The 22140-nt window shown below is 48.9% G+C and overlaps 1 protein-coding gene across 1 annotated transcript in view; it reads left to right on the forward strand.

Moving 5' to 3' along the window:
* The first annotated feature begins 3378 nt into the window (after positions 1-3378).
* CCDC178 (coiled-coil domain containing 178) overlaps positions 3379-22140 on the forward strand; it is a 358769-nt gene continuing 340007 nt past the window's right edge. Inside the window, exon 1 of the mRNA XM_083187449.1 lies at positions 3379-3586. The gene's annotated coding sequence lies outside the window, so the exon portion shown is untranslated. The remainder of the gene's footprint in view (positions 3587-22140) is intronic.

Here is a 22140-nt window from a genome sequence, read left to right on the forward strand (position 1 = left end):
GAATATAAGGACTCCAGAAGCGAACAGGGAAAGAAGACCGCTGGACGGAAGTACAGTCGAGAGTAATAATAGAATGTCAAGTGCAGGCCTCCATTTTATAACATTTGTGATGCCACTCACGTAAACAACTAGTGATGTATTGTAGATGTGCCAGATAGAGTTGTGTAATGCAGAAGGGGAAAGGGATAGAAAGTTCTACCTTTTTCCAGTTAGCAGCAATGGCAAAATTGGCTACGCTGAGGATGGGTCTAATGAGTGCCTGAGTGGGCTTTTCTATCATGGAAACAGGCTGCGATATAAAGGAGAGTGAAAGGCAGTGCAAAAGAGAAATGCCTGTAAGAAGAGAACTAGATGATGGGCCATGTCCTAAAAGAACATAAACTTTGGGCAATGCCACCATATATGAGCGATGGTGCCCGTTTCCCCACAGCCTTGCTAACATCTGTCAGAAGCCTGGGGAAATATAGCTTGGAGGTGGGGAAATACCAGCAGTATAAATGCCTAAAAGTGTTTTCCTGAATCCAAACACAAGGGAGAGGGTCTGTTTGGTGAGACTATGGCATTGATATATAAGGACACATCTGTAAGTCTTTCCCAGAGCTTTGCACTGATTTTTCCAACTGACATAGTCTACTGGGTTTTTCTCCAGATTTGCCATTTCCGATATCTATAAAGTTCTAGAAGCATGTTCTCTAAGACACCCATTTTACCAAAGCATGGTGTAAGGATCTCATGCCAAGGAGCACACTGGCATGGTGCCGTGGTTGGTATCCCCCTTAGGGCCGCCAAGACTACCGGCTAGCTAGCCTCACAGCCAGTGGCATAACTAGAAATTTTGCTCCCCCCTGCCAAAAAGTGTGTGACGCCACCCCCCTTCCCCCCTCCAGGCTCCTCTCCAGCATGTTTCCCCAGCGTGTGACGTGATGATGTCACACGCATAACAGAGAAACTGAAGCAGGAGAGAGGAAGAGAGACCAGCATACACTGCTGCTTCCCTTGGCTCTGACGCATCCCAGGCCGCCCTAGCACGCCCATCCGCCCACCGATCCTGTACACAGTAGCCAATATCCGGCTCTGTGTACAGTCAATTGAATCAGTGGGGGAATTTGTCACCGCACTGCAGCTAACTCGTGTCCAGTGCTCAGCCAGTGGGCAGCGGCAGCCAGTGCGTCGAGCGGGTGCCGGCGCCCACACAGACCCTGCTGCTGCTTGCTCCCCAAAGCGGCTGCTGGGGCTGCCTTACAGTAGTTATGCCACTGCTCACAGCTTTGAAAGACTAAAATAGTGGGAGAATAGCTCAAGCCTGAAGTCTTGTGGGCCCTGAAGGGGACACCGACCACAGCACCATGCCCATGTCTAAGGCATAAAACACCAGAATATGCACAGTCAGCTCACGGCACATCATTATAGACAGCACATTACACCGCTACCATAGACTACAGAAGATTTCACAGGTGACTGTAACAATGGGACAGGTTCCCATGTGTCTGCATCACAGAGATATTTAATTGTGCGGTGGGTGTAGGGATGCCAATGGGATTTGGGTTATTTGGAGTCTCCAATTTCGCGATTAAAATGTACATGCGCATTTCAGTCCCTTTCTTTCGGGCAGTGCTGAGCTCGGGCAGCACTCGGCTCAGGCGCTAGCCAGAAGATATGCTGTGCTTCACTTCATCGCTTCACCATGCTTAATACATCTGTGGGAGGGCTTGACTGCATGTCACAACGCCATTTCTTGGCGTTGGTGGGGGGTTAATTCATACTTGCCTACCTATCTCCATAAGGGAGAAAATGCTCTGTTCCTGGACTTCCCTGGTAATGTATGATGGCCATCACCTGTGGGGAGCTAGGTAATTGATAAGAAAGGTGGGTACTTGTTTCCTAGCACGGCGCCCACGATCGTATACAATCGCATTGCATGCAATATCGCGGCATGCGATGCAATTCGATTTTTTAATTGTACAAGCACCCTGATGGTGCTTACAATGTTAAATGCACCCCCATTGTCAACGCTACCCCCACTATTAACACCAACCCGAAGCGTGGCGAGCGGCGGCAGCACGCGTCCTCCGACTTTTTCATACCCCCACTATCCACGTCGGCGTGGAGTTGATTTTAGATAGTGTGGCAAGCGCAGCGAGCCACAGAGCCGAAGCATGGCGAGTGGACACGGATTACTTTAAATGTATTACACGTGCACTCGCCACGCTTCGGGATCGTATTCCGTGTCCCCTCGCCACGCTTCGGGTTGACGTTAATAGTGGGGTTGGCGTTGACAATGGGGGTGCATTTAACATTGTAAGCACCCATCAGGGTGCTTGTACAATTAAAAATTGCATTGCATGCCATTTGCTGCCATATATCATTGTACAAGCACTGCTGTAAATTTAACGGGAATATCGCATCGCATCGCACACCACTAAGTACGGTATGCGATGGGCGCCATGCTAGGAAACAAGTACCGAAAGGTGTTTCACCACAGGTGATGGCCATCATACATTACCAGGGAAGTTCAGGAACAGACCATTTTCTCCCTCATGGAAAGGGTCAGGTAGGCAAGTATGGGAGGAATTAATATACCATACCCTCCAACTGTACCGATTTAGCAGGTACAGTACCATTTTTTAATGGACTGTACCAGCTAAAAAACAAATGTACCGATGTACCGATTTTCTGCGCTGGTGGCCGGTCCTCCGACTCTGCAGCTGATTGCTTCGGGCTGCTATGGATGTGATTGGGCCCAGTGGGGGTAAATGTGTCCCAGTGCGACTGTTCCCGTTCCCAGGAGTGCCTTGCGCGGCAGCCAGCATTCAAGCGTCGCATGACGTCAGCACGCTGCCTGCGCACCCTTCATGCACATTGCGTGCACGCCCGTTGATCTGACTGGAATTGGTGCAGTCCCCCGTGAATACCAGTGTTATGCTCCATAGCAGCCCCCCAGTCACACTCCCTCACAGTGAATACCGGTCCCTTCACATCAACCAACGGCTGGGTGCCCACACTGCCTGCACGCCCCTTGATCTGACTGGCACCACAGGATTCGGAGCAGCTCAATGGAGCACAGTACAATTTTAAATTAATGTCTGTTCTCAGGTGGGGGCATGCCTGGCCACAAATATATGAGGTGTTGCCACACCCCCTCTACATGTGACCACGCCTCCATATCCATGACCACGCCCCTTGCACCTATTTCCATAGCTAAAATGTTGGAGGATATGATATACGCAGAAAATAAATATTAACAAATAAGGCACAGCCTTAGTACATTTACCCTGCTTTTACTGTAACTGTAAGTCAGTGTTATATACCCAGTGACGAGTCACCCATTATATACAGTACACAGTTTGAGAGCTCCGCTTATACAGCGTCCTCTGCCCGGCTCACGCATCACAGCTTCCAGCAGCACAGAAGCCCCAGCTGCGCGGCTACTGCTTTTCTCACCCCAATCGCGGCTGGTCGCTGAAAAGTCGCAGGGTGTGGGAGGAGCTGCGCTCAGAGCTGTGTTTGGCCCGGTTACCATGGAGCTGCCGCAGTTCAGCTCACACGCACACCGGCCGCCCGGCTCCCTCCGTGCTGCTGCTGGAAGGTACGGTATGGCCATCTAGGTGTCCCTGGGAGCATACAGGTGCCTCTGTGGGGTGTCAGTGAGAATGGGAAAGAACTGATTATATCGATGTCAAAATGGACGCTGCAGTTACTGCTAACAGAGCGGTGTTATATACTGTAGCCATTATAAGTGATTTATATTAGGTCTGTAGAAATGTCTTGAAACCTTTGCACTGGGTGCAGTATTCCATATGTAGACATCCAGTGACCCCTGCCTGTCTGTGCGTAAATGTGCAATATGTCAATCATCTGTCAGTGTTGATAAATATTAATTTTATTAGTAGGCAGTTTGTAGAAAAAGAAACATACAGACACGTATTATAATGAAGACTGACACAGGTGGATGGATTGCCCTATTTGTATTTATGCACTCATTATACTGTAGTGAAATGTCTGAGGGCGGTTTCACACGCCAGGCGGCGAAAATCTGCACGGCCAAGAAGCCGCGCACAGAAGTTTACAATGGTTGGGATGGCCACGGCCCGGCAGCCGTCCTTTCCAGTGGTGACCTTCCTGTGTGACAATCCTGTCCATTATTAACTACTGAGTACGGCACAGCTTTTGTCCGTGCGGTGTTTTGCCGCCCGCTGTATATCTGTGTGCGACAACTCTGGTGTATATCTGTGTGCGACAACTCTGTTGCAACAACTCTGTGTGCAACAACTATCATTGGATTGCATTACAATATGTGATCCTCTGTATCAACCTGCAAATGCAGGGACAGGGGATCTGAAAGGAGCCCACCCCTGTGTCCTGGAAGTCTGCGCATGTGCGGTTAATGCTGACCACGCACCAGCAGGGCGGCCTGTAGCCCAGAATGGCGGTCAGGGCCATCTTAACAGCAGTGTGGGCCCCTGGGCAAAGCAATGCACTGGGGCCCTTACCCATTCTCCCCTCCTAGGGGTGGGGGGTGCTATCAGCAGCAGCTTTGATGTCCCACGGGGGGCAGGGGGTGCTCTATCTTCCACTCAACATGTAGGACCTGGAGCAGTAACTTCTGCTAATTACTCCTTTACTGCACAGGTGGTGGGAGGGAGAACACTAACGTGTGGAAGGGGGCACTGAGCTGAATGAAGGGTCCCTTGTAAATGACTTCCAGGGAGGTAGGGGGTGTTTTATACGCAGAGGAGGGTTGGATAATGGAGTGGGCTTAATATTCGTCATTTTCCGGTGGAAGTGCAGCTTGTTTCACTGCAGATATCGCCATTATCTGGAAATAGATTTCTTAGCCTTCAATAGTATAAAAACCTAGAGTCCCACCTTTCAGGAGGTGCTGGGGACTTGTGGATCAGAGATCAGGAGCCAGAGCAATCCATTGACAAACATATAAAACTGTACACAGACGTTTGGAGCTGGAGCAGGGACCGGCTGCTTGAAGGCTGATATCTCTGGTTCTGGGCATGATAGAGACAAGCCGCTAGTGTCAACAGAAAGGGGAGAGTCCCAGCTTTTGGAGCATACTCTCAAAAAAACTCTAAGTCAGAGAGAACCTAAGACATATGACTGGGAATTGCAATTAACAGGTCGAATGTGGACTGCTAATTTGAAGTTGGATATCTCCAGTTCCCCAGGGCTGATTTTCTAAATTCTGGTATCCCTGGAAAAAGGGGATCCTCAGCTATCAGCGTAGGGCCCTTATACACCTGGGGCCCCTGGGCAAGTGCTCATTAAGCCCATACCAAAAGAGGGCCCTTATGGCGGTAGCCTCGGGACCCACTGTGATGCTGCCCAATGTTGATACATTAGGCAGCTTGCATCCCCCATAGTAACCCAAGCGGGATGAAGCCACAAGCAGGAGGGCTCGCAGCAGGCCCTAGTTTTTATTATTTATTAACAGCTTCTTTTATAGCGCACACATATTCCCCAACTCTGCACAGTTAGTTATTCCCATGACCTCAGCGCTGTGAGAGAGTAATGCTAACCATTACACCGTCCGTACTGCCCCTACAATGTAGTCCTACACACATTCTGGTGATACTTAATATTGGAGGCTAACCTTAGCCACAAATAGTATATGATAAATGGGCCCCTGAATATGTATGTAACACTAATTTATCTATTTCGTAAATACACTTACTGTAGCAGCAGTCACTTGCAGATTCTGGGGCTCATTTAATAAGGATTGCATATATAATGCGATCTGGGCAGAATATTACCGTCCAGAATCGCACTGTAATATGAAATCCTATCGGCATTATGTATGTTCCTGCAAATGCAAGGACAGAAGCTTTGAAAGGAAGCCATACCTGCGATACCCCTGGCTTGTCACTGGTAGGTCCGCGCATGCGCGATTAGCGCTGACCACACTGTCCCACCGCAGCAGTGTCCAATAACTGGAGGATGGGGTGAGTACAGATCATGCACCTTCCCTGGATCTGACCCTGGTGAGGGGAGGAGCATATGATACACACAATGGCATATCGGTGGCGCATAAGGCGACGCCCCCTTACCTTACTGGGGCCCGGTAATTCTTTCTACAGCTCTGAATATAAGGCCTGATTCAGAGCTAATCTGGTATTTTAGCAGATTATCGTCCATGTACGCATACATTTTAGTTGCACTTCCCAGCAATCAAAGTCCAGTACAGTCGCTCACAGTATATGATTAATTCAGAAAGTAGTTGACAGGAAGAAACCGTTTGGAGTAGTGGCAAAAGAGCAAGTGCTTTCTGGTCGTGTTGCAGAATATGCCGGCAATCCCATACTCATTAAAGATAGCTCCTGCTTCAGTACTCAAGGCCATTCTGTATGACAATAGGCTTACTCAGAAGGCTTATTACTGTAGGATCTAATAGTGCACTGCATCTTTGTACACAGTTGGTGAGATTAGATTAATACATTTCCAGGCGGGGCAGCATTAGTATATTTTCACACATTAACTGCGTATACAGTCACAGCTGAGATTGCATTTGAGTATTTCACAGAATCAGGTGCAACAATAGTAACTTGATTCACATATAACAACATGCATGTGCTACATACTTTTTATTAATCTGTCAAGCATTTGAAGATTTCTCAAAATGCCATCTTGTGGCAGTACTGTGTATTGCAGGGGTACTAAATGTTAATAGTTAATTGGATTCAATTATACCCCTTTCAGACTTGCAAAAATATCCCGGGTTTTTGCACATGAACGCGCATCAACCCGGGATTTAGTGCAGTGTGAAAGGGTCTTGGTTGAATATCCCATGTTCAGTACTTCGGGATCTCTACCCAGGTCCTGACCTGGGTAGAACCCGTAATCGACACGGTGGGTGACATTCTATGGGTTGAGAATATTAGACTTTTGCGAGTTTTTTCGCAAAAACGGCCGAAATCGCATTTTTTTCCATTTTCGCATATTTAATGAGCTGGGAAAATGTGAAAAAAGTGCGATTTTGGCCAACAAGTTGGACACACTGGAAATGCGATGGCTGCTTTTCGCAGCACATCGCATCCAGATGTTTTCACATGAAAAAGTATACAAATCGCATATTTAATGGTATGCGATTTGTATAAAGTGTGTCTATAATTCGCCCAAAAATCAGACCAGGTTCTGATGGGCGAATTAGCCAGAACCCTGCACAGATCGCAATGATCTGTGCAGGGTTCTGGTGTAAAAATAAGTTTAAACAGTTAAAATAAAATAAAAACCAGCGCGGGGTCCCCCGCCAGAGCATAACCAGCCCCGGGCTCATTGAGCCGGTGCTGGTGATATAAAATCAGGGTCCCACGACAAATAGGGGTCCCCTTGATTTAATGAAACCAGCACCAGGCTCAAGGTCCGGCGCTGGTTCCCGAAATACGGGGGACAAAATGACTAGGGGTCCCCCGTATTTTAAGAACCAGCACCAGACCCAACCAGCCAGCAGGGTAATGCCACAGCCGGGGGACACTTATTATATAAGGTCCCGCGGTCAAAGCATTATCCCCCTGGCTGGTCAGCATGGGCAGGGGTCCTGGGGAAGTGGGGACCCCCCCAATGAAGGGGTCCCCCCCCCTCCAGGACTTACCAGCCCATGCTGAAAGTCCGGGGCTGTCCCCGATGCCCCTGGGCGGTGGGCATCAGGCTGATGGATAGTGTAAAAAATAGAAGAAAAACTATTGTTTTCTACTGTAGAACTATGAGACCCAGCAAGCCTACCCCGCATGCTGGGACTTGGAGAACCACAAGTCCCAGCATGCGGGGCATTAAAGGGCCCGCTGGCACTTGTAGTTCTACAGTACAAAAAATAGTTAAATAAAACACACTGACACCCTGAAAAATAAAAGTTTAATACACACATAACACACACACTGATACTTACCTACCTTGAGCCCGTAGGTCGGTCCCATGGGCTGGTAAGTCCTGGAGGGGGGGACCCCTTCATTGGGGGGGGTCCCCACTTCCCCAGGACCCCTGCCCATGCTGACCAGCCAGGGGGATAATGCTTTGGCCGCGGGACCTTATATAATAAGTGTCCCCCGGCTGTGGCATTACCCTGCTGGCTGGTTGGGTCTGGTGCTGTTCTTAAAACGGGGGACCCCTAGTCATTTTGTCCCCCGTATTTCGGGAACCAGCGCTGGACCTTGAGCCTGGTGCTGGTTTCATTAAATCAAGGGGACCCCTATTTGTCGGGGACCCTGATTTTATGTCACCAGCACCGGCTCAATGAGCCCGGGGCTGGTTATGCTCTGGCGGGGGACCCCGCGCTGGTTTTTTTTTATTTTAATTTGCGATTTCCTGCAAACGTGCGATTTTCAGACATGAAAATCGCACATTTTCAGGACTAAACACATCGCACCAACTCGCACCTATTCGCAGTATTTGGCCCGTTTTTCACATCTCATGAAATATGCGAAAAACGGGCCAATCTTGCGATTTTCAAAAGTGCGTGGTGCGATAAAAAAAAAAGCGGATTTATCACAATCCATAGAATGTCACCCAGGATGCGGTCAGTGTGAACGTGTTTTCTGGGTCAACGTGACCCAGATCCCGTTCACTGCAGTGAAAATGCGCCGCTGGGAGGTGCTGACACCTCCCAGCACCGCCTCGGCCAAGTCTCCAGACTGATTTGAAGTTGGATATCTCCAGTTCCCCAGGGCTGATTTTCTAAATTCTGGTATACCTGGAAAAAGGGGATCCTCAGCTATCACTTGCCTGGGGCCCCTGGGCAAGTGCTCATTAAGCCCATACGAAAAGACGGCCCTTATGGCGGTAGCCTCGGGACCCACTGTGATGCTGCCCAATGTTGATACATTAGGCAGCTTGCATCCCCCATAGTAACCTATAAGGGATGAAGCCACAAGCGGGATGAAGCCACAAGCAGGAGGGATCGCAGCAGGCCCTAGTTTTTATTATTTATTAACAGCTTCTTTTATAGCGCACAGATATTCCCCATCTCTGCACAGTTAGTTATTCCCATGACCTCAGCGCTGTGAGAGAGTAATGCTAACCGTTACACCGTCCGTACTGCCCATACAATGTAGTCCTACACACATTCTGGTGATACTTAATATTGGAGGCTAACAGTGGCGCCGGAACGGGGGGGGGGGGGGGGGGCGAGGGGGCAGCTTGCCCCCCCCCCCCAAATTACTGAGGCGCCAGTATGTCCGGCCCGCCCGCCTATATTACAGCCGCCCGCCTATATTAAAGAAGTATCATCCAACCGGCCGCCTATATTTCATACCAGCCGCCGGGGATGGCTGCTGCTGCTGCCGCCGGGGAGATGTGCATAAAACGCGCCAGCCAATCACTGCCGGCGCATCCCCTCCACATACACTGTGATTGGCGGGCGCGTCTTCTACACATCTCCCCGGCGGCAGCAGCAGCAGCCATCCCCGGCGCCTGGTATGTAATATAGGAGGGCGGGCGGATGATAATACATAAGTAATATAGGGGCGGGCGGGCGGCTGATAATAAATCAGTTATATAGCCTGGCGGGCGGGTGGGCAGCTGATTAATCAGTAATATAGCCGGGCGGGTGGCAGGGAAGATGTGCGCCCGCCAATGCTGCTTCTCTCACCCTCCCTTCCCCAGTGACTGACACATCCAGGGGTTGTCATTTACCCCTGGATTCACACCCAAACAGGTTTATGTAATTATGTCTGATTATCATAATCAGACATAATCACATAAATCTGTTTGGGGGTGACACTGCCACTTTTTCCACTTTTTACGAGTAAATGACAACCCCTGGATTAATGTCAGTCCTGGTGTCTCTGGCCACATGTATATGCCGCTGCCCGGTGTATAATGCCCACGTGTATATGCCGCTGCCCTGTGTATAATGCCCATACGTAAATGCCGCTGCCTTGTGTATAATGCCCACGCATATATGCCGCTGCCCTGTGTATAATGCCCATGCATATATGCCGCTGCCAGTGTGTATAGTGCCCGGGGGTAACATATAGCAATTTAGGGGGCGCCAAAATGAGATTATATCTTGCCCCCCCCCAACCTAAAAACGTTCCAGCGCCTCTGGAGGCTAACCTTAGCCGCAAATAGTATATGATAAATGGGCCCCTGAATATGTATGTAACACTAATTTATCTGTTTAGTAAATACACTTACTGTAGCAGCAGTCACTTGCAGATTCTGGGGCTCATTTAATAAGGATTGCATATACAATGCGATCTGGGCAGAATCTTACCGTCCAGAATCGCACTGTAATATGAAATCCTATCAGCATTATGTATGTTCCTGCAAATGCAAGGACAGGAGCTTTGAAAGGAAGCCTTACCTGCGATACCCCTGGCTGGGCACTGGTAGGTCCGCGCATGCGCGGTTAGCGCTGACCACACTGTCCCACCGCAGCAGTGTCCAATAACTGGAAGATGGGGTGAGTACAGATCATGCACCTTCCCTGGATCTGACCCTGGTGAGGGGAGGAGCATATGATACACACAACGGCATATCGGTGGCGCATAAGGCGACGCCCCCTTACATTACTGGGGCCCGGTAATTCTTTCTACAGCTCTGAATATAAGGCCTGATTCAGAGCTAATCTGGTATTTTAGCAGATTATCGTCCATGTACGCATACATTTTAGTTGCATTTCCCAGCAATCAAAGTCCAGTACAGTCGCTCACAGTATATGATTAATTCAGAAAGTAGTTGACAGGAAGAAACCGTTTGGAGTAGTAGCAAAAGAGCAAGTGCTTTCTGGTCGTGTTGCAGAATATGCCGGCAATCCCATACTCATTAAAGATAGCTCCTGCTTCAGTACTCAAGGCCATTCTGTATGACAATAGGCTTACTCAGAAGGCTTATTACTGTAGGATCTAATAGTGCACTGCATCTTTGTACACAGTTGGTGAGATTAGATTAATACATTTCCAGGCGGGGCAGCATTAGTATATTTTCACACATTAACTGCGTATACAGTCACAGCTGAGATTGCATTTGAGTATTTCACAGAATCAGGTGCAACAATAGTAACTTGATTCACATATAACAACATGCATGTGCTACATACTTTTTATTAATCTGTCAAGCATTTGAAGATTTCTCAAAATGCCATCTTGTGGCAGTACTGTGTATTGCAGGGGTACTAAATGTTAATAGTTAATTGGATTCAATTATACCCCTTTCAGACTTGCAAAAATATCCCGGGTTTTTGCACATGAACGCGCATCAACCCGGGATTTAGTGCAGTGTGAAAGGGTCTTGGTTGAATATCCCATGTTCAGTACTTCGGGATCTCTACCCAGGTCCTGACCTGGGTAGAACCCGTAATCGACACGGTGGGTGACATTCTATGGGTTGAGAATATTAGACTTTTGCGAGTTTTTTCGCAAAAACGGCCGAAATCGCATTTTTTTCCATTTTCGCATATTTAATGAGCTGGGAAAATGTGAAAAAAGTGCGATTTTGGCCAACAAGTTGGACACACTGGAAATGCGATGGCTGCTTTTCGCAGCACATCGCATCCAGATGTTTTCACATGAAAAAGTATACAAATCGCATATTTAATGGTATGCGATTTGTATAAAGTGTGTCTATAATTCGCCCAAAAATCAGACCAGGTTCTGATGGGCGAATTAGCCAGAACCCTGCACAGATCGCAATGATCTGTGCAGGGTTCTGGTGTAAAAATAAGTTTAAACAGTTAAAATAAAATAAAAACCAGCGCGGGGTCCCCCGCCAGAGCATAACCAGCCCCGGGCTCATTGAGCCGGTGCTGGTGATATAAAATCAGGGTCCCACGACAAATAGGGGTCCCCTTGATTTAATGAAACCAGCACCAGGCTCAAGGTCCGGCGCTGGTTCCCGAAATACGGGGGACAAAATGACTAGGGGTCCCCCGTATTTTAAGAACCAGCACCAGACCCAACCAGCCAGCAGGGTAATGCCACAGCCGGGGGACACTTATTATATAAGGTCCCGCGGTCAAAGCATTATCCCCCTGGCTGGTCAGCATGGGCAGGGGTCCTGGGGAAGTGGGGACCCCCCCAATGAAGGGGTCCCCCCCCCTCCAGGACTTACCAGCCCATGCTGAAAGTCCGGGGCTGTCCCCGATGCCCCTGGGCGGTGGGCATCAGGCTGATGGATAGTGTAAAAAATAGAAGAAAAACTATTGTTTTCTACTGTAGAACTATGAGACCCAGCAAGCCTACCCCGCATGCTGGGACTTGGAGAACCACAAGTCCCAGCATGCGGGGCATTAAAGGGCCCGCTGGCACTTGTAGTTCTACAGTACAAAAAATAGTTAAATAAAACACACTGACACCCTGAAAAATAAAAGTTTAATACACACATAACACACACACTGATACTTACCTACCTTGAGCCCGTAGGTCGGTCCCATGGGCTGGTAAGTCCTGGAGGGGGGGACCCCTTCATTGGGGGGGTCCCCACTTCCCCAGGACCCCTGCCCATGCTGACCAGCCAGGGGGATAATGCTTTGGCCGCGGGACCTTATATAATAAGTGTCCCCCGGCTGTGGCATTACCCTGCTGGCTGGTTGGGTCTGGTGCTGTTCTTAAAACGGGGGACCCCTAGTCATTTTGTCCCCCGTATTTCGGGAACCAGCGCTGGACCTTGAGCCTGGTGCTGGTTTCATTAAATCAAGGGGACCCCTATTTGTCGGGGACCCTGATTTTATGTCACCAGCACCGGCTCAATGAGCCCGGGGCTGGTTATGCTCTGGCGGGGGACCCCGCGCTGGTTTTTTTTTATTTTAATTTGCGATTTCCTGCAAACGTGCGATTTTCAGACATGAAAATCGCACATTTTCAGGACTAAACACATCGCACCAACTCGCACCTATTCGCAGTATTTGGCCCGTTTTTCACATCTCATGAAATATGCGAAAAACGGGCCAATCTTGCGATTTTCAAAAGTGCGTGGTGCGATAAAAAAAAAAGCGGATTTATCACAATCCATAGAATGTCACCCGGGATGCGGTCAGTGTGAACGTGTTTTCTGGGTCAGCGTGACCCAGATCCCGTTCACTGCAGTGAAAATGCGCCGCTGGGAGGTGCTGACACCTCCCAGCACCGCCTCGGCCAAGTCTCCAGATGACGCCACCTGCCCGACTACATTCCGGGTCTAGTGGCCAGTGTGAATTGGTACATTTCCGGGTAGTGTCTCGTGTTGCACCTGCACAATGTGAAAGGGGTATTACTTACCTGTTGTATAGAAATAAAAGATATTGGGCTCTATACCAGTGTACTTTATTAAATATCAGACTAGCTTAGTTTCTACAACACCAGTTAAAAATACACATATATATATATATATATATATATATATATATATATATATATACAACGGAAAAGAGGTTAGAAAATGTGCGCTGACACCTGCTATTAATAAACCCCAAGCACTACTGCGTTGAGTCCACAGTCTTTTGTTTTGTGATACACTTGTCCCAATTAAAGAACCGCTGCTCCCTTTTTTCAATCTCAGTTCCCGTGAGACCACGACAAGACAATTTACAACAAACAAATAAAAAGGGGCGCCCAATAGTGTAGAATTGTCAATTCAAAGAATTTTTTATGAATAAAAGTGGGGTACGTTAAATGTACATCATGCGTACCGCAATAGTCCTCAGTGGTGGACTTAAAAGCACATGGTGTTTAAAACATATCCACACTGGCACAAGCAGGAACATTTAAGCTTGAAATGCTAGTACACACACAGCTACCATCGGCCGGGATGCGTCCCGCTTACGGTGCTTATATCAGTGTCCTCTAGCGTTCAGCACGGTGGCTCGCCTCGCGTCTCTTTCTTCCAAGTAGCGTCAGTCAGGCCACGCCCCTACGCGTTTCATCAAGGACTTCGTCAGTTCTCCATTGCGGCGTGGAGCAGACCACAAGTTCCTACATGCTTGTGTTCATAAGGACGCCACAACAAAGTGAGTACGATTACCCACTGATAATCTCCTATTCTGCATAACATCCCAGACGGCGAGAGAGCTCATTGAACACCAGGGCTCCCTCCGGACAGAGGTGCACTAGGGTTTTTCCTCTATAATCATATGGAACTCGCAATTCTGGTTGGACTGACCAATTAAAATAAGGAGCAGAACTGACTTCCCATAACGGATGGTAACTATTGCTATAAACTGGGAATTTATAAATAACATCACTACGCTAAAAGAACACTGAACAGAGAAATATTATTAAATCTCCCCAATTGCATGGACAAATGTTTAAATGTGGCTTAGCTGCTTGATTTTCTCTTACTGAGTATATGTTTATTTTACATTACAGTAATTACTGTGGAATTTTTCTTGCTATATACCGTATTTGCCGGCGTATAAGACGACCCCCCAACATTTCCACTCAAAATGTAGAGTTTGTTATATACTCGCCATATAAGACTACCCCCTCTTCCGCACACCTCCCTGTCACTAGCAGCTGTCTGGTCCCTTGAGTGGTGGGTTTTGCTGGGGCAGGACAAACCTATCAGGGCAGGTTTGTCCTGCCCCAGCATAACCCACCACATAAAGTTTTAATACCCCCTCATCTGCAGCTTCCCTGCAGTGATGCCGCTGTCCTCATTAAAGGGTACCTCGGTATTCATTAGAGGGTACCTCTCCTCGGCCCCCCCCCCCTTCTTATGCATAGGTACCGTACCTTAATAATAAAAGATAGAAGTACGGTATTTGTCTGCAGTGGTGTTTTCTTCAGCCTAACGGCCTGTCAGATTGCCCATTTGATGTCGGCGGCAGGCTCGGGTGTTTTCGGCGGGGCTCGGGGGGACTCGTGTGCCTGAGCGCTCCCGAGTCCCCCCGAGCCCCGCCGAAAATACCCGAGCCTGCCGCCGACGTCAGATTGCGCATTTGATGTCGGCGGCAGGCTCGGGTGTTTTTGGCGGGGCTCGGGGGGACTCGTGTGCCTGAGCGCTCCCGAGTCCCCCCGAGCCCCGCCGAAAACACCCGAGCCTGCCGCCGACATCAAATGCGCAATCTGACAGGCCGTTAGGCTGAAGAAAACGCAGCTGCAGACAAATACCGTAATTTTATTATTAAGGTACGTTACCTATGCATAAGAAGGGGGGGGGGGGGGCTGAGGAGAGGTACCCTTTAGTGAATATATGCCGTACCCGGCATATAAGGCGACATCACGCCGTGCACCCGGCGTATAAGACGACCCCCCACTAGAGGGAACATTTTTATGGGCTAAAAAGTCGTCTTATACGCCGGAATATACGGTATACATTTTTTCTCCTTCATCCACTAGGTGTCACTGGAGTAACAGTGGGGAATAGAAGGGCGATCACAGGGAGCATGGGCACTTTAAATTTAAATGAGTGTGGCCAACTCCTCCCCTTCTACTTCCCCTCCTAGGCAGTCTTATAATGTGCCCTTGGGAACTGGTCACACTCTGGCTTACTCCAGGGCAAAAATGTAATAGTCAGAAAGATGAAGATTTCTTGGAACAGTACAGACAGGCAAGGACTTGCCGCTGCCTGTCTGCAACGTGGGAGCTGCCGGGGGGGACCCGGCCGCAGCTGCGTGCGGCTCGCGCCCCGGTCCCTGGCTGCAGAGACCACCATCTCCGGAGTGATAGCCGCCACCTCGTGCGGTGTGCGCCCCGTCCTCCATCAGCCTCTACCGCCTCCGGCCAGCACAGGCATCGGTATGTATGCCTGACCCCCTGGCTAGCTGCGGGGGTCAGTTAAAAAGATGGTGGTACTGCAGGATCTGTGTTTATTTTAAACATGAAGCCGGGAGGGGCGGAGCTACAGCGTGGTATGCTCCCAGCAGCCCCGGCTTCTTCCCAGCGTGACTCAAAGCAGCGGTGGCCATCTTCTAAAGGCAAGGGCACCACTGCATGCACAAAGAGACGCTGCTTTTGCTCAGACAGTCCCCGGGACTCACGAACAGCCCCTTCTCCCGGTGTCCAGACCTGCAACAGCTACCCCAGGTTCTGCGTGCAGACAGTGGGGTTAAAGCTGGGTGAGACAGATTGTGGCTGTATGCAAATTAGGCTATATACCATAGTGCTGTTCATAGCCTGTGGCAGCTTCTTCTATTATACTGTCTCTCCTGTTCAGAGTTTCACTCTGTTTTTTGTCTGTACTATCCTCTTGTGTGTATGTACAGTCATAACTTGCTGTTTGTTGCAGAAATATTTATTCTGTATTTCAATAGCAGTTATAATGGCAGGAGGTAGCTCCAAGAAGCTTGCAAAAAGTGTAATAGTAAGCTTACACAATCTGCAGAGGGCACACTCGTGTGCGATAAGTGTACCCCAGATCCCTCTCCCTCTGCCTCTCAGGCACAGGCCTCCCCTGCTTGGGCTTTACAGCTCAATGATGTGATGTCACTCCTGTCGTCTGAGCTTACAGCTTACAGAGAGCCAGAGAAGCCTCCAGAACACAGCAGCGTGATTTAGCCTTAGCCGTGGAGGGCTTAACAAAGGCCTTGGCCCCAGAAATGGTTCAGCCCACTCTGAAGCCCAGTGCATGTGACTCACAGCCCCCAGTACTAAAAAGACTGCTCACGCAGGTCTTAGACACTGACACGGATGATAATATGCCAGACCTAGAGGAGGGTGAATTTGTTGCCCCAGATGTGAATGAGCAACAAGCTTTGCTACCACAGCAGCCGGACCAGGCTGCTCAAGGCTTAGATGACCTTATTGATATGGTCAAAAACTGGCTCTGGATATTGATGATGGGGCTTCTGCACCCAGTTGCCCCTCCCTTTTTTGGTAAAAAAACAAAACACACGGCCTCTTTTCCTCCTACACAGGAACTAGATGAGCACGTTTTGTTGGCATGGAAAAACCCTGATAAGAAATTTCAAATTTCTCGCAGATTGTTGGCATCATACCCTTTGTCTGCAGAGGGCAGAAATTTGGTAGACACCCCCGGTGGTTGACCCTTCTGTCACGCATCTTTCACTCTTAGAGACGCCTCAGACCGTAAGCTTGAGCTTACCCTTAAGTCCATTTATACCACGGCTGGTACTACGGCTGGTGTATTACAGCGTCCGGCTCAGGTCGGATGCTGGGTCAACAAGGCCATCAGGGCCTTTCAGATGGTTACGCATCTGAATCAGGGAGATGAGGTTGACATCCCGCTGCAATTAGCAGAGCATATACGTGAGGCCTCAGCATATATGTCTGCATCATAGGTGCCCGCATCTCTGCACTCTCTATATCAGCACGCCGATCACTCTGGCTTCGCCAGTGGCAAGCTGATGCAGAGTCCAATTGGGCAGTGGAGGCTCTCCCTTTTGCAGGGGATGTCCTGTTCGGGCCCAAACTGGACAAGTGGATATCGCAGGCTCGTCTTCAAGACTACAGGTACGTGTGTCTTCAGTCATGTCAAGACGCATGGTCGATATCTGATAGCCTTTGGCTACAAGATCCATTTTCAAAAACCACCTCTTCGCCGGTTTTTCAAAACAGGTTTGCCAGTTTCAGAACAAAAGGGCCTGCTCTTAACTGCGGCCATTTCGAAACTGGTAAATGCGGGGGTGGTGATCCCGGTCCCAGAAGAACAAAAGACCTTGGGATTTTACTCCAGCCTTTTTCTGGTTCCAAAGCCAGACGGCTCGGCTTGCCCTATCCTCAACTGGAAGGATCTGAATACTTACCTACAACCAGTCAAGTTCAGGATGGAGTCCCTGCAATCAGTGGTCGCTGGATTAGAGGAGGGCGAGTTCTTGGTATCACTGGATATCAAAGATGCCTACCTCCATATACCCATTTGGCCACCCCATCAGGCGTTTCTAGGGTTTGCGGTCTGCAACCAACATTGGCAGTTTCAGGCCCTCCCATTCAGCCTCTTCTCTGCTCCCCGGGTCTTCACCAAGGTCATGGCGATGATGATGGAGATTTTGCGGACCCAAGGGGTGACGTTAATACCCTATCTCGAAGAACATCTGTTAAAGGCTCCGTCCAGGGAGGCTTTGTTGGTGAACATCGCTCTGACACAGAGTACTCTCAGTCATCACGGATGGATCCTCAATTTTCAGAAATCACAGCTTCAGCCCTCACAACGGCTACAGTTTTTGGAAAAGGTCTTGGATACGGCCCTTCTGCAAGTTTTTTTGCCGGACGACAAGATACAATCTCTCCAAGCCTTAATCCGCCTAGTGCTTCTGACCCGGCAGTTGTCGGTCCTCACATGCACCAGGTTACTGGGGAAGATGGTTGCCTCCTTCTCCTTGCCATCCACTACGGTCGGTTCTGGTCGAGACCGTTCCAACGTTGCCTACTGCGACAGTGGTCAGGCTCTCACCTTCACCTACATCACAAGGTAAGGTTGTCGGTGCGGGCACGACACTCTCCTGTGGTGGCTTAATCCCTCCAACCTCATAGAAGGAAAGAGATTCGGCATTTGGAATTGGATACTGCTCACCACGGATGCCAGCCTTCGCGGTTGGGGAGCAGTCACCCTGGATCACCAGTTCCAGGGACATTGGACTCTGCAGGAGGCTCTCCTTTCAATCCTCCTCTTGGAGCTCAGAGCAGTATATTATGCTCTCCTGCAGGCTCGTCATCTCCTTCAGGGTCAACCCATCAGGGTGCAGTCGGACAATTCCACGGCTGTCGCCTACATCAACAAGCAGGGCGGCACGCGCAGTCGCGCAACCATGAAGCAGTGGCAAACGCAGGATTTTCAGAAGGGGGTTTCCAGAGGGGCGGAGCAAAGCACGGAGATGGACACTTAGATGACCCAGTATATGCCGGGTCAGTTAAAGTATTATAGATAGACCAAATGTATATTAATAATAATAATAATAAATATACATTATATATATATATATATACATACACACACACATATACATACAGGGGCGTCAACAGCAGTGTAGACCCCTGGGCATAGCAATGTATTGGGGCACCTACCGATCCTCCAGCGGTAGGGGTGGGGGAAGCTTTGATGTCCTCCCGGGTGGTAGGGGGTATTATATCAACCGCTCAGCATGTAGGGCCTGAATCAGTAATTTCCACTAATTACACCTTTACTGCACAGATGGTGGGAGATGGGGTGGGAGAAGGGGGCATTGGGCTGAATGAAGGGGCCCTGATACATAACTTCCAGGGTGGTAGAGGATGTTTAATATGCAGAGGAGGGGTGTATAGTGGAGTGGGCTTATTATTCATAATTTTCTGGTGGGAGGACAGCTTGCTTGACTGCAGATATCTCCAGTTCCCAGAAATAGATTTATTTGATTTTAATGGAACTAAAAACTAGAGAATCCCACCTACCAAATGGTATTGGGGACTAGGGGATCAGAGTTCAGGAGGCAGAGCAATCTGCCAACGAGTATATAAAACTACATACCAGGTGTGTGGAGCCGGAGCAGTAACCAGCTGCTGGAAGGCTGATATCTCTGGTTTTAGGAACAGTAGAGACAAGCTTCTAGTGTCCTTCAAAGGGGGAGAATCCCAGCCTTTGGAATCTACCCTCAGAAAAACTCTACGTCAGACAGAATCAGAAATATCTGACTGGGAACAGCAATTAACAGGCTTGGATGGGGACCACTGCTTTGAAGTCAGATATCTCCGGTTCCCAAGGGCCGATTTTTAAAATTCTCGTACCCTTGGAAAGAGGGGACCCTCAGCTTTCAGACTAGGGCCCTTAGACTCCTGGGGGGGTTTCTAGGTACTCAGAAACCCCCCCTGCGTGCGCTACTGATGAAGGAAGTGAGTCGAATCCTCCTATGGGCTCAAGATCACGCATTGGCTATATCGGCCATCTTCATACCCAGTGTGGAAAATTGGGAGGCAGACTTCTTAAGTCGGCAAGACGTACACCAGGGAGAATGGTGTCTCCATCCCCAGGTGTTTCAATGCCTGGTTCACAGGTGGGGGTGTCCTCAGCTGGAACTCATGGTGTCTCGCCACAATTATCAGCTACCCCGGTACTTCACTCGGACGAAGGATCCACAGGCGGTGGGAGTGGATGCTCTAGTGGCACCTTGGCCGTTCCACTTTGTATACATCTTCCCTCCGTTTCCACTGTTACCTCAGGTGCTGCAGAGAATTCGGAGAGAGGAGCCGATAGCTCCGGATTGGCTGCGCAGGTCGTGGTACACTAGCCTCACATCTCTGCTAATCGACGAACCATGGCCCCTGCCTCTTCAAGAAGATCTACTCAGTCAAGGCCCTTTTGTCTTTCCAGACTTAAGTCGGCTTGGCTTCATTTGACGGTGTGGCTGCTGAAAGGTCCATCCTAAGGCAGGCAGGAATTCCACGGGCTGTTATACCTACTATGATGAAGGCCAGGAAAGACGTTACCTCCAAGCATTACCACCACATCTGGCGAGCCTACGTGTCTTGGTGTGAGGGACATGGAGTTTCCACTACTCTTTTTAAGTAGGCTAGACTTCTTCTTTTTCTGCAGGCTGACTTAGCTACAGGGTTACGTCTGTCTACCCTGAAGATGCAAGTGTCGGCCTTATCCATATTTTTTTTACCTGAGGTACATACCTTTTATTCAAGGAGTATTGCGGCTGCAACCTCCTTTTCGCACACCTACGGCTCCATGGGACTTGGACCTAGTCCTAGGCTTCTTGCAGTCTGCGGTTTTTGAGCTGCTAGAAGAGGTGGACCTTAAGTACCTTACATGGAAAACGGTTCTCCTCCTGGCTTTAGCATTGGCCAGAAGGGTCTCGGATCTGGGGGCTCTTTCGTGTCGCCCTCCATTTTTGGTCTTCCATGCGGACAGGGCAGAAGTTCATACTAGCCGCTCCTTTTTGCTAAGGTTGTACCGGCTTTCCACATCAATCAGCCGATTGTGGTGCCGGCCTTTCAGGAGGATTCTCCTGAGGACAGTACTCTTGACTGGGTATAGCTCTGACGATTTATGTGTCTAGAACGGCATCTCTAAGGAAGTCTGATGCCTTATTTGTCACATATTATCCGGTCAGGTGTCTCTGTGGATTTGTCTTACTATTCGTCTTACTATCCGGGAGTCTCAGCTCCATCCCACCCATAATGGGAGCTCTGGGATGTCTCCACTGTTACTCCAGTGACACCTAGTGGATGAAGGAGCAAACAGGGATTTTGTACTTACCGTAAATCCTTTTCTCCGAGTCCACAGGTGTCACGGGACGCCCTCCTCGGCGCTGTTCCTTACTGTAAGGACTCTAAATCTTTTGCAGTTTTTCCTGCCAGGTTAGGTTCCGGTCATGTTTGTTGGAACTGCCTAGTTTGTTTTGTGTGGTGTGTATTGTTCAGTGTTATTCTCACTGTTATGTTTTATTTTCAATCTATACTGTTTGATTGTTACTATGTGTTATATTAACCTCCTCTGGGAAGAGTCTTCTTTCTTCCAGCTCCCTTCGGGCACATCCTTGTGACTGCCTAGGAGGGGCAGTAGAAGGGGAGGAGTTGGCCACACTCATTTAAATTTAAAGTGCCCAAGCTCCCTGTTGTCGCCCTTCTATTCCCCACTGTTATACTCAAGTGACACCTGTGGACTCAGAAAAAAGGATTTACGGTAAGTACAAATACCCCCCTGTTTTATTGTTTATAGTTAATAAAGACCTTTTCTATATCCTATCATAATTGGTTTTGCACTCTCTTATAATAAAAAATATACTTACCTGTTGTACTGGCGCCAAAATAGGGTTTGGTTCATTTGGTAGATAGTGACTAGGTTGACAGTGTCTATGTCTACCTCCAAGAGGTCGACATGGAAGAATGGTCAACGCAATAAAAGGTTGATGTGAGTTTTTATATTTTGGGTTGTCAATTAGCAGGTGGACCACCAATTAGTGTACTGTTTATATACAGTACCTGTATATAAAATGGTGTGTGTGTTTGTGGGAACAGTCGTAAAGTTTAACTTGATAGTCATCCAGTTCATACAATATGTCCTCTTTATGGCATATTGAATTTTCAGTGTTCAATGAAGATACTTAGATAACATAAGTTTCCCTAGTGACCAGCCATGGTGCTTATGTGACGGCCAGAGGACCTTACATAAAAAGTGTCCCCTGGCTGTGGCATGACACCTCTGGCTATTGGAGCCTAGTACCACTACGTCCCTATGATACCCCCCCCCCCCCCCCATGGGGAACCAGGACTGGTTCAATGAGCCCAGGGATGGTTATACTCGGGGGGGGGGGGGACCCCAATTCTTTTTTTACTAAATACCGTA

This window comes from Crinia signifera, chromosome 5 (genome assembly GCF_055691185.1).
Source record: "Crinia signifera chromosome 5, ASM5569118v1, whole genome shotgun sequence".
In the NCBI taxonomy this organism is placed as follows: Eukaryota; Metazoa; Chordata; class Amphibia; order Anura; family Myobatrachidae; genus Crinia; species Crinia signifera.